The sequence below is a fragment of the Myodes glareolus genome, chromosome 6 (genome assembly GCF_982192425.1).
Source record: "Myodes glareolus chromosome 6, mMyoGla1.1, whole genome shotgun sequence".
NCBI classification, from domain to species: Eukaryota; Metazoa; Chordata; class Mammalia; order Rodentia; family Cricetidae; genus Myodes; species Myodes glareolus.
This window is the reverse complement of record NC_142031.1, coordinates 10,954,745-10,962,796: the sequence shown is the minus strand read 5'-3', so window position 1 is coordinate 10,962,796 and position 8,052 is coordinate 10,954,745.

Genomic DNA, 8,052 nt, shown 5'->3' with positions numbered 1-8,052 from the left:
GCTGCAGCTGCCACTAAAGCTTGGAAGGCCCTGCCTAACAATGTAGCTGGGCTAGAAGGCGGCTGGAGGGGAGCTTTGCTAGGCAGCTGTGGCAGAAGGCTCGATAACTTGGCCTGTAGGATGCCACAGTGGTGCCAGGAGTACCAGCAAATGCAGCAACAAGTGCTGGAGCTGAGACAAGCTGGAGCACAGACCTGGCTGGGCTTCCCGAGAAGGCAGCAGTGGGGCAAGAAGAAGGGGGTGGAGGTTCCAGGCTCTGCAAGCTCTAGTCTGCTGGGCAAGAGTTAGGCTTTCCCGCAACACCCGAGAAACCCTTGTTGTAGCTGTGGAAGGTCTCTGAGCCTGCATCCTGCTTGGGCCAGTTCTGGTGGTGCAAGCCAGAAGGATTTGCTGAAGGAGCAGGAGGACTTATGGCTAGTACAACAAGTGTCTTGTTCACACTTTTATCATTCCATTTGTGTGACATCTGTTAATATTGCTAATGCCTCTTATGTGGTGAAACAACTCAAAGGTTACTTGAATAGCCTTTGAAATGATACAATTAGCCTATCAGATTGTTGATACTTGTGTGTCCTGTTTTAGCCAAAGGGTTGGTAGAATACCATAGCCCAAATGGGAGGCTGGGTCCAGTGGTAATTGGGGACCCTATTGCTGGCAATCTTAACACCTGTTGCCATGGGCATTCTTCTCTGAATTCTGTGTAAGATCAGACAACCCATGAGAATGCAGCATATGGTCACTTAGCAAGTTCTTCTGAGCCTGTTGCCAGTAACTCGAATGTACTCCAGGTTTGATTGCAAATACTGCACAATGAAGACTCTGTAGACGGCCAACTTCTACAGAAGAGGGCCCGCCTAAGACAGGGAAATGGCCTCCGAAAGACAGGTAAGAGTTTACTCTTCTGAGATGACCTAAGACAAGAGGGTCTTCTGTTTTATAAAAAATTTAGGGGGGGAGATGTTGGGACTAATTGGAGTCCTGGCCTTCAGCTGTTCTTCCCTGCTAGAGCCTTCTGATTGGAGTTACTAAAAGCTGTGCCTTGCCTAGAGGATCAGAGGATGGGGTTTTCATCTGCTGGCCCACTTGACTGCTGGGTATTTAAGCCTCCATGGTGCTATGAAATAAAGGGCTACTTACCAGTGATGAGACGTCTGTGTGTCTGTCTGTCTCTGTGTGTGTTTTCTCAACCTCCAGCCCCTGCCCAAAGCTCGCAAACTGTATTGTAGCACATAGAGCACAGACAGGGACACAGTGAGCTGCAATAAAACAATAAGGAATTAAGTAAAACATAGGAGACTGCTACATGACAGTCTGTTAAAGGGTCTCAAGAATTTATGTACATAAACAGACAACGGTCACATGAACAGAAATGACTATGCCTAGGGCTTGTTGCCCCCAAAAGTTATTGGCTAAACAGATTGAAATCCCACAACAGGAGATCAAGGAGTTATGATTAAAAGATCAAATTTATAAGCCATGAACACTAAAGGAATCAATAGTATATCCAGTAAAATGTAGGTGTCATTTCTAAAATGAACTGTGACATGTGGCCATCTAGATACAGTAGTCATTTAAATTTCCAACACTGAACATAAGAAGAACAAGTCTTGAAGTATTTTACTTAACATTGTTTGTTAACACAGAGAGGAAACTGAGAATTGCAGGAGAGAAGTCGCAGTCATAGAGGGTCCCAATCTGGATGACAGCAGATTATAGCATGGACACTCTTATAGCAGCAAAGCAACAGATGTGTATTTCTCACACTTAGAGACATAACTTGCAAACTGAGTTACTATGCATAGCAATGTCATCCCTCAGAAAGAACGAGAACAATGTTGAATAATGAATACAATTACAGGAATTCATAACCAGTGAAACAGAAGTATTGGATAAGCAGGACTGTCAAACCTTACCAGGACAGGGTAAGAGGGTTTTGAAAATTTTCCTGCCTCTGAAAATGGTCTGTCAGTTACTCTAGGCCTTAGCCAAAGGTGGTTGCTTCAACATTGCAAATGAGACTTTGGGTGATTGCCCAGGTAGCCAGTAGTCTATGGCACTTGTTGCACATTTTGCAAGTTGCTTTACTGTACTTTCTGCTTACTCAAGTAGTAGTATTTCCCTTCTCAAATCTTCAATAGGTTTGAAGACTAGAAAGTTGTAGTTACTTTTCTCTCATGACGTGGGCAAGCTATGTATTATACAAGATTTAAACTCATTAGGATTGAATAATTATTAAATATATTTGTTATTGTATATAATTTGTATTAGGCTTAAAACTCTCTTATTTAGATAAAAGGGGGAGGGGCTGTAGGAAAATCTTACAGCCCGTAGCCTTCAGTTACCCGCCCACTGGGGTATGGCCTCTTATACTATTTATGCCAATGTAACGCTTGTGTCTGCTCTCTTTTCCAATTGTAGGATTCAGTTACTTTTCACCATTCCAGCAGAGGATTCTGATTTGTGAGTATACCCCTAAACAAACAACCATATAGGACTCCTCCCTGCCCCCACTGCCATAGCCCCTTTGTCTCCTGAGTCCTTGGAATACCAGCAGCCCCTGTTTCAGCGCTGAGGACTTCAGTCCAGAGAGGTGAGTGGGTGCTTGTCAGGGGCCATTTGTCCTGGAAGAGAGCACAGCCCCACCCCCCTCAGCTTCTGCAGCAGGGTCTTCAGTGTTCCACGGGACTCTTCCCTGCCCCCACTGCCATAGCCATTTTGTCTCCTCTGTCCTTGGAATACCAGATATCCCTGCTGCAGTGCTGAGGAGTTCTATCCAGAGAGTGCTGAGGAGTTCTATCCAGAGAGTGCTGAGGAGTTTCATCCAGAGAGGAGGAGATAGGCACGTGCCAATGCAAGAATTCTTCCAACAACCTGAAAGGCAGCATGACATCACCGAATCCAGGGATCACAAAACTAGAAGAATTGAACAACCTACTCCAGAAGAAATAGAAGAAATTGACTCTAAGGGGATCTTTATGAAAATAATAGAGGGACTTAAACAGGAGGTGAAAATCTGCCGTAAATAAATGGAAGATAAGTATAACAAAAAGATTGAGGAAATGAGTAAAGAAATGGAAGAGAATTATAACAAAATGTTTGAAGAAATGAGTAAATCCGTAAATGAAACTCTGGGAAACCATAAAAAAAACAATCAAACAGGTAATGGAAATAGTTCAAGATTTGAAAACTGAAATAGAGGAAATGAAGAAAACACAAACTGAGGGCCAGCTGGCTATGGAAAATCTAGGTAAACGAACAGAGACTTCAGAAAAAAGCATAACCAACAGAATACAAGAGATAGAAGAAAGAATCTCAGACTCTGAAGGCACCATAGAGAAAAAAATCGCTCTGACCAAAGAAAACAGCAAATCCAACAAATTCTCATCACAAAACATTCAGGAAATGTGGGACACAATAAAAAATCCAAATCTAAGAATAATAAGGGTAGAAGAAGGAGAAGAATTGCAGATCTAAGGTCCAGAAAATATATATAACAAAATTATAGAAGAAAACTTCCCCAATCTAAAGAACGATATTCCTATGAAGGTTCAAGAAGCATACAGAACACCGAATAGACTGGATCAAAAAAAATCCCCTTGCCATATAATAATCAAAACACAAAACATTCAGATTAAAGAAAGAATATTAAGAGCTGCAAAGGAAAAAGGTCAAGTAACTTATAAAGGTAATCCTATCAGACTTACACCAGACTTCTCTATGGAAAACATGAAAGCCAGAAGGTCCTGGATAGAGGTACTGCAGAAACTGAGAGACCATAGATGCTAGCCCAGACTACTATACCCAGCCAAGCTATCATTCACTATCAATGGAGAAAACAAAATATTCCAGGATAAAAACAAAATTAAACAATATGTAGCTACAAATCCAGCCTTACAGAAAGTATTAGAAGGAAAATCACAACCCAAGGAATCCAACATTCCCAACACTGCCTACAATAACTCAGATATCTAGCAACTCTTCACAAGCATAACTCAAAGAAGGGAAACACATACACTCTACTACCACCCCCCAAAAATAAGTGGAGTCAACAACCACTGGTAATTAATATCACTTAATATCAATGGACTCAATTCACCTATAAAAAGGGACAGACTTAGAGATTGGATACGAAAATAGGATCCAACATTCTGCTATTTACAAGAAACACAACTCAACCACAAAAACAGACATCTACTCAGAGTAAAGGGCTGGGAAAAGGTTTTCCAAGCAAATGGACCTAAGAAACAAGTGGGTGTAGCCATTCTAATATCTAACAAAATTGACTTCAAATTAAAATATATCAGAAGAGATGGAGATGGACATTTCATACTCATAACAGGAACAATTCATCAGGAGGAAGTCTCAATCCTGAATATCTATTCCCCTAATATAAAGGCACTCACTTATGTAAAAGAAACACTTCTAGAACTCAAGGCAGTCATCAAATCACACACACTAATAGAGGGAGACTTCAGCACACCTCTCTCACCAATGGACAGATCAATCAGACAGAAACCTAACAGAGAAATAAGAGAATTAATAGAAGTAATGAATCAAATGGACTTAACAGACATCTATAGAACATTCCACCCAAATAGGAAATAATATACCTTCTTCTCTGCAGCCCATGGAACCTTCTCAAAAATTGACCACATACTCGGTAACAAAGCAAACTTCCACAGATACAAAAAAATATTAGTAACCACCTGTGTCTTGTCAGATCACCATGGATTAAATTTAGAATTCAACAACAATGCTACCCCCAGGAAGCCAACAAACCGATGGAAGTTGAATAGTCAACTATTAAATCACACCTGGGTCAAAGAAGAAATTAAGAAAGAAATTAAAGTCTTCCTTGAATTTAATGAAAATAAAGACACAACATACTCAAACCTACGGGACACTATGAAAGTAGTGCTAAGAGAAAAGTTCATAGCACTATGTGCCCAATTAAAGAAAACGGAGAAAGCACATATTGGAGACTTAACAGCACACTTGAAAGCTCTAGCCATCCCCAATCTTCCCCCTCTCCCTTCTCTCTAACCATCTCCCCTTACTTCCACCCCCCTTGAGAGAACAATTATCAAGTTTATATGGCAAAACAAAAAACCCAGGATAGCCAAAACAATCTTATACAATAAAGGAACTTCTGGAGGCACTACCATCCCTGACATCAAACTTTATTACAGAGCGACAGTATTGAATACAGCTTGGTATTGGTGTAACAACAGAGAAGTCGACCTATGGAATCAAATAGAAGACCCGGATATTAACCCACAAACCTATGAACACCTAATTTTCGACAAGGGAGGTATACAATGGAAGAAGGAAAGCATCTTTAACAAATGGTGCTGGCATAATTGGATGTCAACCTGTAGAAGAATGAAAATAGATCCAAATCTATCACCATGCACAAAACTCAAGTCCAAATGGATTAAAGACTTCAACATTAATCTGACCACATTGAACCTGATAGAGCAGAAAGTGGGAAGTAGTCTACAAGATATAGGCACAGGAGACCACTTCCTAAGTAGAACCCCAGTAACACAGACAATAAGAGTATCAATGAATAAATGGGACTGCCTGAATCTGAGAAGCTTCTGCAAAGCAAAGGACACTGTCAGTAAGACAAAAAGACTGCCTTCTGACTGGGAGAAGATCTTCACGAACCCTTCAACAGACAAAGGTCTGATCTCCAAAATATACAAAGAACTCAAGAAACTAGACACTAAAACTCTAATTAACCCAATTAAAAATGGGGTACTGAACTGAGCAGAGAATTCACAACAGATGAACTTCGAATGGCCAAAAGACACTTAAGGTCATGCTCAACCTCCTTAGCGATCAGGGAAATGCAAATCAAAACAACTTTGAGATACCATCTTACACCTGTCAGAATAGCTAAACTTAAAAACACCAATGATAACCTATGCTGGAGAGGATGTGGAGTGAGGGGAAAATTCTTCCATTGTTGATGGGAATGCAAACTTGTTCAGCCACTGTGGAAATCAGTGTGGTGGTTTCTCACTAAACTGGGAGTCAACCTCACTCAGGACTCAGCAATTCCACTCTTGGGAATATACCCAAGAGATGCACTATCATACTACAAAAGCATTTGTTCAACAATGTTCATAGCTGCGCTATTTGTAATAGCCAGAACATGGAAACAACCTAGGTGCCCCTCAATAGAAGAATGGTTAAAAAAGGTGTGGAACATATACACATTAGAGTTTTACTCAGCGGTAAAAAACAATGACATCTTGAATTTTGCATGCAAATGGATGGAAATAGAAAACGCTTTACTGAGTGAGGTAACCCAGACCCAAAAAGAGGAATATGGTATGTACTCACTCATAAGTGGATTCTAGCCATAGTTAAAAAAACTTTGAGCCTATAATTCGTGATCCTAGAGAAGCTAAATAAGAAGATGAACCTGAAGAAAATCATATAGTTATTTTCCTGGATATTGGAAGTAGTCAAGATTGCAAGGCAAACTTGGGTGCACGGGGTGTGTGGAGGGGTGGTGGAAGTAAGGGGAGATGGTTAGAGAGAAGGGAGAAGGGGAGGATTGGGGATGGCTTGGGGGAATGGGGGGGGTGGAAGGATGGTTATGGGAGCAGGCAAGTATATATCTCAACTAAGGGAGCCATTTTAGGGTTGGCAAGAGACTTGTTTCTGGAGGAGTTCTCAGGCCCAAGGAGAGGGTCCCAGATTCTTCCCTGGGCAGCAGAGGAGAGGGTGTCTGAACTGTCCTTTGTCCATAACCATACTGATGAATATTTTGCATATCATCGTAGAACCTTCATCTGGCGATGGATGAAGGCAGAGACAGAGACCCATATTGGAACACTGGACTTAATTCCCTAGGTCCAAATGAGAAGCATAAGGTGGGAGAACATGAGCAAGGAAGGCAGGATCAGAGGGAACCTTCATCTGACGATGGATGGCGATAGAGATGGAGACCCACATTGGAGCACTTGTCTGAGCCCCCAAGGTCCAAATGAGGAGCAGAAGGAAGGAGTACATGAAAAAGGAAATCAGGACTGCTAGGGGTGCGTTCACCCACTGATACACGGGGACTGATCGAATGAGAGCTCCCCAAGGCCAGCTGGACTGGGACTGAAGGAGCATGTGATCAAACCAGATTCTCTGAATGTGGCTGACATGGGGGCTGACTGAGAAGCCATTGACAATGGCACTGCGTCTTGTTTCGTCTGCATGTACTGGCTGTTTGCGATCCTAGTCTGTTTGGATGCTCACCTTCCTAGACCTGGAGGGAGGGGGGAGGAACTTGAACTTCCCACAGGGCAGGAAACCCTGACTGCTCTTTGGACTGGAGAGGGAGGAGGAGAGGGATTGGGGGGGGGGGAGAGGGACTAGTGGGAATGGGAGGGTATGTGGAGGAGGGGAGGAAGTGGAAATTTTTTAAACAAACAAATAAATAAATAAATAAATTTAAAAAACAACCATATATTATTCACAATTCTGAGCTAGTGTGGGATTTCTTTTAAGCATCCTTTTTCACAGTATGAAAGAGCATGTAAACTCCTTCAACAACAGGCATGATGAACAGAGAAAGTCAAAGGAACATATAGACGGCCCAGAAACACAAGTCAGAAAACAAAATATTAGAAAACATTTAATATTGTAATAACAACAGATAGACAATAATTAACAAATAATTTTCTATAAATATTGAATTTTAATGGATATTTTTCTCTTATCAAATTACATAAGAAACCAGACTGGTTTTTTAAAAATTCTCTTAATATCTTCGCAGTAAAAAAAAAAAAGTAGTCTCATTTACAAACACAAAGTGAGCCCCTCTATAAAAATGTGGAGAAATCTCTGCCTTAAGTTAAATATAAGAAAGAAAACAAGAAACAATCTATATGATTGCCATGGATGAAACAAGCGTTCTGATTGAGTGTTTTTGTGTTATTATTCTCATGACATTTTATCACTATGTACTTCACACTTGAGTACAGTCTCAGAGCGTGGGTCTCACCAGATGGCAATTAGGGAAGGAGAAAGGGGCTATCTCTTCAAAAG